The sequence below is a fragment of the Hemitrygon akajei genome, unplaced genomic scaffold, assembly GCF_048418815.1.
Source record: "Hemitrygon akajei unplaced genomic scaffold, sHemAka1.3 Scf000173, whole genome shotgun sequence".
Lineage (NCBI taxonomy): Eukaryota > Metazoa > Chordata > Chondrichthyes > Myliobatiformes > Dasyatidae > Hemitrygon > Hemitrygon akajei.
Window position 1 is genome coordinate 432245 of NW_027332059.1, and position 9444 is coordinate 441688.

General features: G+C 45.1%; 1 long non-coding RNA gene across 1 annotated transcript; it reads left to right on the top strand.

The window, feature by feature from the left end:
- The first annotated feature begins 60 nt into the window (after nucleotides 1-60).
- On the top strand, nucleotides 61-7075 carry LOC140724211 (uncharacterized). Its single transcript, XR_012098063.1, has 2 exons — nucleotides 61-3251; nucleotides 3753-7075. It is a non-coding gene; the product is annotated as an uncharacterized lncRNA (long non-coding RNA).
- Nucleotides 7076-9444: the final 2369 nt, after the last annotated feature.

A 9444-nucleotide genomic window follows, 5' to 3' on the forward strand; every position in this document is an offset into this window, starting at 1 on the left:
CATCCTGTCTGAGGAGCATTGCATCGACAGTAACCTGTCGCTGAAACTGCTTCTCTGTCTCTGGATGGTGCTATGTAGAGGATGTTCAGGGTTTTCCATAATTGACCGTAGCCTACTCAGCGCCCTTCGCTCAGCTACCGATGTTAAACTCTCCAGTACTTTGCCCACGACAGAGCCCGCCTTCCTTATCAGCTTATTAAGACGTGAGGAGTCCTTCTTCTTAATGCTTCCTCCCCAACACGCCACCACAAAGAAGAGGGCGCTCTCAACAACTGACCTATAGAACATCATCAGCATCTCACTGCAGACATTGAATGACGCCAACCTTCTAAGGAAGTACAGTCGACTCTGTGCCTTCCTGCACAAGGCATCTGTGTTGGCAGTCCAGTCTAGCTTCTCGTCCAACTGTACTCCCAGATACTTGTAGGTCTTAACCTGCTCCACACATTCTCCATTAATGATCACTGGCTCCATATGAGGCCTAGATCTCCTAAAGTCCACCACCATCTCCTTGGTCTTGGTGACATTGAGACGCAGGTAGTTTGAGTTGCACCATATCACAAAGTCCTGTATCAGTTTCCTATACTCCTCCTCCTGTCCATTCCTGACACACCCCACTATGGCCGTCTCATCAGCGAACTTCTGCACATGGCAGGACTCCGAGTTATATTGGAAGTCAGATGTGTACAGGGTGAACAGGACCGGAGAGAGTACGGTTCCCTGTGGCGCTCCTGTGCTGCTGACCACTGTGTCAGACCTACAGTCTCCCAACCGCACATACTGAGGTCTATCTCTCAAGTAGTCCACTATCCAATCCACCATGTGAGAGTCTACTCCCATCTCCGTTAGTTTGTGCTTTAAGATCTTGGGCTGGATGGTGTTAAAGGCACTAGAGAAGTCAAGGAATGTAATCCTCACAGCACAACTGACCCCATCTAGGTGAGAGAGTGATTTGTGCAGCAAATACGTGATAGCATCCTCCACTCCCACCTTCTCCTTATACGCAAACTGAAGCGGATCCCGGGCGTGCCTGGTTTGTGGCCTCAGATTCTGTATTATCAGCCGTTCCTTGGTCTTCATCACGTGCGACGTCAAGGCAACAGGTCTGAAGTCATTCAACTCCTTTGGTTGTGGTTTCTTCGGTACCGGGACAATACAAGATGTTTTCCACTGTCTGGGTACTCTTCTCTGATCTAGACTCATGTTGAAGATGCGCTGTAGTGGTTCTCCCAGTTCAGTTGCACAGGCCCTCAGTAATCGTGGGGAAACTCCATCCGGTCCAGCCGCCTTGCTGGTACAGATCTTCCTCAGTTGACCTTCCACCTGTGCAGCCGTAAACCTGGGCGTGGGCCAGGTCTCCTGTGAGTGGATATTTTCCTGTGAGGGAAGTAAGCCTGGTGTGGAGTTCTGCAGTGAGGGTGAGATTGTGCTGTCGAACCTATTGAAGAAGCTGAACATCATGTATCTGAGGTGTGTTTAAAGTGGAGGAGTTGGAGGTGTTTCCTGAAAGTAAACCTAGTGAGCTTGAGCTCCATTACAAGTTAGAAAAATTAAAGATGGAGCCTGCGGAAAGGCAGAGGCAGTTTGAGGCTAGAGAGGCAGAAAAACAGAGGGAGGAAGCAGAAAGACAGAGGGTGTTCGAGCTGGAAAACATAGAGAGATTGCAGAAAAGGGGTCTAGCGTTAGACTCTGGTGATAAGTTTGAGGACAGTCGGGAAGTTAAATTGGTACCTCCACTTGACGAGGCAGAGGTTGATAAATACTTTCAGCATTTTGAGATGGTTGCTCGGAGTTTAAAGTGGCCAAAAAAGGGTTGGCCTATTCTCTTACAATGTGTAATTGAGGGGAAGGCTCAGCAAGCCTATTCTGCTTTGACAGTTGATGAAGCAGCTGATTATGACATAGTGAAACAGGTTATGCTCAAACTTACAAGTTGGTCCCAGAATCATACAGGCAAAAGTTTAGAAATTCAAGGAAATCTGTGAACCAGACTTATATGGAATTTTCTTGTGAGAAGTTTGTGTTTTGGCTGGTGCAGATATAAAAATATAAATGATGATTTTAACAGCTTGAAAGAGTTGGTTGTAATTGAAGAATTCAAAAGGTGCGTCCCTGATGACATAAAGACGTATTTAGATGAAAAAGATGCTGCTACATTGCAGGAGTCTGCTAGATTAGCAGATGAGTTCGCTTTAACTCATAATGTTAAATTTACCCAGAATAAGAGTTTCCAAAAAGAGTAGCAGGGATCACTAGGGTAAACCAGAAATTAAAGCTGGGACTAGTGACACGAGTAAGGATGTAGGGAAGCAGTTGAAGGAGAAATATTCAGGTCTTACTTGTTACTATTGTAAGAAGTTGCTCATATGATGGCTAACTGTTCTATCCTGAAGAAGAAAAAGAAAAAGGAGGCAGTCCCAAATGCCTGTGTTCAGTATGTTGAAGCACCTATAACCCCACAGGGTTCTGAACATTCTGTTGAGACTCAGTTAAGGACTGAGAGGTCTGACCGAGTTAAGAAGGTATTTGATTATTTTATGTCTGATGAGTTTGTATTAGTAAAGGAAGGGTCTACGAAGGTACCAGTGAAAATTCTTCAAGATGCTGAGGCTTCTCAGTCACTTATATGAGACAGCGTTCTAAAGTTTGGTGATGAGACTGACACTGGTGAGGTAAATCTTATTAAATGTATTGGGGGCGGCGTGGTTTTTGTGCCATTGCCCAAGGTACCTTTACAGTCAGGGTTGGTTTCCAGACCTGTTAAGATCAGATTGTGCTCCAGTTTACTGGTGGAAGATGTTACTTTGCTGTTAGGGAATGACCTGGCAGATGGTAAAGTTGTTCCTGTAGTGCAGTTGACAACTAAACCAACCACTGACGACCCACAGATGGATGTTAACATTTATCCTTCCTGCGCAGTAACTCACAGTATGGCTAAAAAGTCTGCCGACGCAGACAGTTCTGTGCAGCATGATTCTGATACCAGTGATAGCCAAAATTGGGATTCAAATTATGCTGACTTGTCAGGGACTTTTCTGTCGTCATTGTTTCAACAGGATTCATGTAGACAGTCTGATGAGAAAGACTTATCCCTGTCTCGGAAGGAGTTTATAGCAGAACAGAACCGAGACCCTGAGATTGAAGCTTTAAAAGAAACAGCTCTCTCTGATGATGAGATTAAGAAAGTGCCAGTCGGGTATTATCCCAAGGATGGAGTGTTAATGAGGAAGTGGATGCCACCTGCTACACCTGTGAGTGAGAAATGGGCAATTGTTCACCAATTTGTAGTTCCTAAATTTTCAGTCCTGTAAACTTTAACTTCGCCCCACAGTATGTCCTTAGGTGGCCATTTTGGAGTGAATTAAACTGTAAAAAGGATTATGAACGAACTTTACTGACTAATTTGAGGAAAGATGTTGTGACCTTTTGCAGAGCCTGTCACACTTGTCAAGTTGTGGATAAACCTAATCAGGTCACCCCAGTGGCCCCACTCCGGCCTATACCTGCATTCAGTGAACCCTTTTCCAAAGTTATAGTGGATTGTATTGGCCCATTGGCAAAGACTAAAGCTGGCCATCGGTATTTGCTAACTATTATGAGTACCTCATCCAGATTCCCAGAGGCAAAACCTCTCAGGAATATTAAAGCTCAAACTGTGACAAAGGCTCTTACTAAGTTTTTTTACTCTATTTGGTTTGCCTAAAGCAATCCAGACTGATCAAGGAAGTAATTTTACATCTGGTTTATTCCAGCAGGTGGTTTATGAACTGGGAGCTAAATGAATTACATCATCTGCATACCATCCGGAATCACAAGGGGCTTTAGATAGATTTCATTCCACCCTCAAAACAATGAATAAGACATACTGTGTTGAAAATGGAAAATACTGGGATGAAGGAATATATTTGTTTTTGTTCACAGTAAGAGAGTCAGTACAGGAATCACTGGGCTTTAGTCCATTTGAATTTGTATTTGGTCACTGCGTGAGGGGACCTTTGACCTTGTTAAAGGAACAGTGGATTGATGGGATGTACATGTTAACTTCTTAGACTATGTTTTGAAGTTCAAAAACAAACTACACCAGTCCTGTAGCCTAGCAAGACAAAACTTATAGATTTCTCAAAGCAAAATGAAGTTTTGGTTTGATAAGCAGGCTTGTGAAAGAAAATACCAGGTGGGGGGTGAGGTGGTTGCCTTATTTCCAATGTGGATGAATCCAGTTAAGGCGAAATTCAGTGGACCGTATGAAACAGTCTCTCGTTAATGATGTGAATTATGTTATTAAGACACCCGACCGATGCAAACCAACACAGGTGCTACACATAAATACGATACAGACTTATTTTGACAAGCAGGCACCATCTGTGGGTTTTATTATCAAAACATATGAATCTGGCAACCCTGAGAATGAAACAATTAACTCATCTGAGACTTTTCACAAGCCAAACACGGTCCCAGTTAGGCTAATGAACTCGGTTGTTCAAGAAAACATTGATAATAAGTTGGCTCATCTGCAGCCAAAGCAACAACAACAGCTGAAGAAATTAATTCTGAAGTTTAAAGGTTTATTTCCCAATGTTCCCAAGCAAACCGCGGTCTCAGTACACGACGTAGATTTCGGACCAGCCAAACTGATTAAACAACACCCATATTGCATGAAGGTAGAAAAGTGTAAATTGGTTGAGCAAGAAATTGAATATATGCTGAACAATGATATTATTAGACCTGTGATTATGGACTGTGCCTCCAAGAACCATGTCTGTAAAAGAGAGAGAGAGAAGAGCACAAGCAGCTTGTTACAGAGACAGATAGAGCGGAGGGCCTGCATGATGGACAGCTGGTGTTCAGCACAATGGTATTTAAAGGAGTGTTGCTGTTTGTTTCATAGGACAGGCAGACACACAAAGGCTAGTGGGAAGAGTTGTCACTGAAGTTTTAAATGCCCACGGGGGGTGGGGGGAGGAGGTTGAGGATCAGTTAAGAGGAATCAGTATGTGACTATTAGTGCGTGTAAGAGCGGCCCTGTGAAATCTGCTAGAAACCCTTGCCTGGGTTGGTAGACTGTCACTTGAAGACGGTGCTCTTAAGTTGGTCATGTTTGGCTAACTTGGAAGATTTGGAGGACATCGGAAGAGGGTCGACAACACCTGTTTGGATGCCAGATCTCTCACTCACTTCAATCCCGTGAACTGAACTAAATATCCTTACCACACCAGCGTAAGACTGCATCATTTACCAGCTAAGTTTGGAAAATATATATTTACACCTATATATGCATAACACTGCTAGATTTTGCACTGATTATGGAAAGGTAAATGAAGTAACAAAAACAGATGCATATCCTATCCGTAGGTTGGACGATTACATCGATAAGGCTAGAAAAGCTAAATTTCTTACAAAGATTGATCTGTTGAAAGGGTATAGGTGTGTTCCATTGACAGACAAAGGTAGAGAAATTTCTGTGTTTGTGACACCTTCTGGGTTGTACGAATACAATGTTTTGCCCTTTGGAATGAAAAATGCTCTAGGAACATTCCGGAGAATGATTGATTCTGTAATTCGAGGGTTGGAACACACAGATACCTATACTAATGACGTAGTCACAGGGAGTGACACTTGGAATGACCGTATCTCTGCAGTAGAAAAGCTGTTTGACAGGCTTTCCCAGGCCAGACTTACAGTTAACTTACCTAAGAGTGAATTTGGCCATGTCACTGTGACATATCTCGGCAATGTTGTAGGTCAAGGCAAATTGGTTCCTGTTCAGGCAAAAGTCCAGGCAATTTTCTGAATTTTCTATTTCGACTGGTAACAAGGCTCTTGGAAGGTTTCTGGGAATGGTTGGATATTATTGTAAGTTCTTTAAGAACTTTGCTGGTATCGCTCTTCCGCTAACTAATCTCCTGAAGAAGGGTGAAAAGTTTGTTTGGACCGAGCCTTGTCAGAAGATTGATTGAAAGTTATTATTTGAGATTAGGCCAATCAGTGTAGTGTCGTCAACAAATTTAATTCGCAGATTGGAGCTGTGAGTGGCGACACAAGTCATGGGTGCACAGAGAGTAAAGGAGGAAGCCAGGGAGACAACCCTGTGGGGTATGTGTGCTGAGGGTCAGAGAGACAGAAGTGAGGGAGTCCACACTTAGCACCTGCTGGCGATCTGACAGGAAGACCAGGATCCAGCTACACAAGACAGGGTGAAGGCCGAGGTCTCTGAGCTTCTTGTTGAAACTTCACGCCTTGGTATGGCTACTGCTCTGCTCATGACTGCAAGGAACTGCAGAGAGCTTTGGAGAACAGAGAACATCAGAGAAACAAGCCTCCCCTCCATGGACTCTTCCTACACTTCCCCTGCCTCGGAAAAGCAGGATAAGAACACAAAGATCCTCACAATCTGGACATTCTTGCAGCCAACCTGCTCTCCCTTCAAGGAAGCTATACAAAAGCCTTAAAGTGCATACCAGAAGGCTCAAGGTCGGCTTCCTGTCTGTGGTTATAAGCCAAATGTATGATAAAATGGACTCGAGCTCACAATGTAACTTGACATGACACTGCACCATATGTCTATCTGCACTGCAATTTCTCTGCAGCCATAATGCTTTGTTACAGTTATTGTCTTGTCGTATATCAACTCAATGTACTGTTGTATTGTATTGATCTGTGTGGATGGTACATCAGGCAAATTTTTCACTGTAGTTCAGTACATGATGATAATAACAATATCCCCATTTTAATTGTGTGGAAAGATTAGACAGACTGAGCTTCTGCTTTGGAATCACAGAAGGAAAATTAACTGTTGCCTTTTCTGAGGAATGCAAATAAATAGAAAAGGCTTCAATCTCGCATTACAATCTGCGGTAACTGGGATCAGGTGACCGGTGGTGGGTCTCCAATATCAGAATCAGGTTTAATAGCACCAGCATATGTCATGAAATTTGTTGTCTCTGCAGCAGCAGTAGAACCTAACTCATAACAATAGATATTGACAATTGTGAGTTAAAATAAGAATATACATATTAAAAGGTTAAATTATATAAGTAGTACAAAAAATGTAATAAACTATTTTAATAGTGTGGAACTATTTGACTGACTGGGTTGTTGCTTTGGAAATTCTGGAGTGAAGCTTCGCTGAACTGTACACATTTATGAGAAGCTGAGATAAATCAAAAGGCTAAATTCTCACATAAATGGGTCACACATCCAGCAACATCGGCTGCACTTCAGCAGGTAAAACAGTGGAATGAAACATGCTGAACGTATTGCAGAAAAAAACATTGTCCACCCACCATGAGAGGAAGTGACAGATCTGGATCTCACTGCCTTGTCTGTACGGGTGAAAGATGAAGCTACACATACACGTAGAGCAGTGACCCACAGATGCTGCAGAGAAACGTGAACAGGAAACGGGATCAGGTGGCGGTTGGAGGGTCAACCACCTGAACCAGTGACTCTGCTCCTCACCCTCACACGCTGCCCGACCCATTGGCCGCATTTCCCACATTATTTCATATTTACACCAGATACATATTTCGTTCTTCCCTCCATGTCTTCCCCATCCCTTTCCCTCCACCTCCAGGTCACAAAGTCATGGGCTCGATTCACATCCCAGTCCAAGACACAACTCAGACCCAAACAGGAAGTGCGCAGGTTTCATTTAAATCAGTTTATTCACATTCCTCCAGCCTCACTGGACAGGAACACTGAGACATCAAGTGAGAAACAGCAGGAAGAGGCCATTCAGCCCCTCTAACCATCAATGAGATGGTTTCTGCTCTCCCATCTCAGACAAATGTTTCTGCCCGATCCTCATTTCCTCGATCCCTTTGGTCTCCACACATCTGCTGGCTTCGGTTTTATGTGAGGACGGTCACTGAGGGTGGTAATTTACAGACAGTCGCCACCTTCAGAGGGGAGACATTTCCCCTCATCTCAGTCCCAGACAGTCCACCCCATTTTTCAGAGACTGGGATCCCTGGTTCAACTGGTAATGATGTTGTGCATTTCAATGTGTTCACCTCTCAGTCCTCGATTCTCTAAATGAAAGGGTTATCACATTTGATCTTTCTCCATCTGATGATGACCCACCACTCCAGGGGCCAGTCTGGTAAATCTTCATTGCACTCTCTATAACAAATACTCTCTAACCTCTTTGTTAATCCTTTATGGAATTTATTTCCATCGTCTGCAGCAATGGACGATGTTGCCATGTTGCCCCAACCACTCACCTCCCACCCCTGTCACTATTTCCACCTTCCCACCTCCCCCCTCACCTGGAGCCACCTCTCACTCCCCAGTTCTTGCCCCATCCCCACCCCTCACCTCTTTTCTCTGACTATTTCCCGTCCACTCTCAGTCCAGAGGGAGGGTCTCGGCCCGAAATGTTGACGGTCCATTTCCCTCCACAGATGCTGCCCGACCCACTGAGTTCCTCCGGCAGTTTATTCTTTGGTCTGTATAACCCGTGTTAGTATGGGGAGCGGGATTTTACACCATATTCCAGGGACAGTCTCAACAAATCCCAAATAATTGTCACTTTGCCCGGATCACTGGCCCCGCTTGCAGGGCAACAGTCTGCCGGTGTTTGCCCTCCAATGTGGTGAATCCCTCTGCTCGCCACCACCGTGGTCTCAGACATTTCCACAGATGAGCCCCTCCTGTCCCCACCGGGACAAACATCCTGTCCGACCCGTCTCTCACCATCTTCATCCTTTCAGTAAAATCCCCCTCTCCCTCCCTCACCCCGGGGAGCCGGCATCAAACCGACGGGCCGAGCGGTCTCCTCCTACCTCTCAGTGATACATCAGACTCCGGCCGCAGGAGACGCTTCACAAACTCCCCAACTTCCCTCGGAGGGAAATAGAAATCAGAAAGCGGACATTTACATTGAGATTTGTTCCGCTCTGTCCAGACTCCGGCACCGCAGCGAGAGGAACGCCCTGTCGGCTTGTCCGCTTCCGCTATTGGGTGTAACCAGTGATTGACATTCCTGCGCACCAATGGAAAAAGCGAAGCTCTTGAAGCTTTGTTTTTCAGCGGTGGGGGAGGGGATGGTCACGTGATTGGTAGCTCAGCCGTTAAACAGATAAAGCTCGAGCTCTCCAGCGCGCGGGTGACGTAAACACCGCGCACGCGAGGGCAGGTCCCGGTGTGGGGACCTATGTGTGACGTCAGTCGTGTGGATTCACCTATGTGACGTCACCCGTGGGAGAGCGCTCCCATTTGAAAACACCTGAATGGACGTTTCTGATGATTTCAGTGGGACAACAACATTAATCACGGGTTTCATCAATGAATCCAGTGTTGTCTGATGTAAAGTTCCCTGTTATGTGTCCGGCTGTGCCGTGTTGATGGTGGAGTGGGCAGCGTGGTGTTTGTCTCGATTCGGGTCACACCACCAGAATTGCCAGCGGGGTCCACACACAGTGTATTAGTCAACAGAAAATCTCT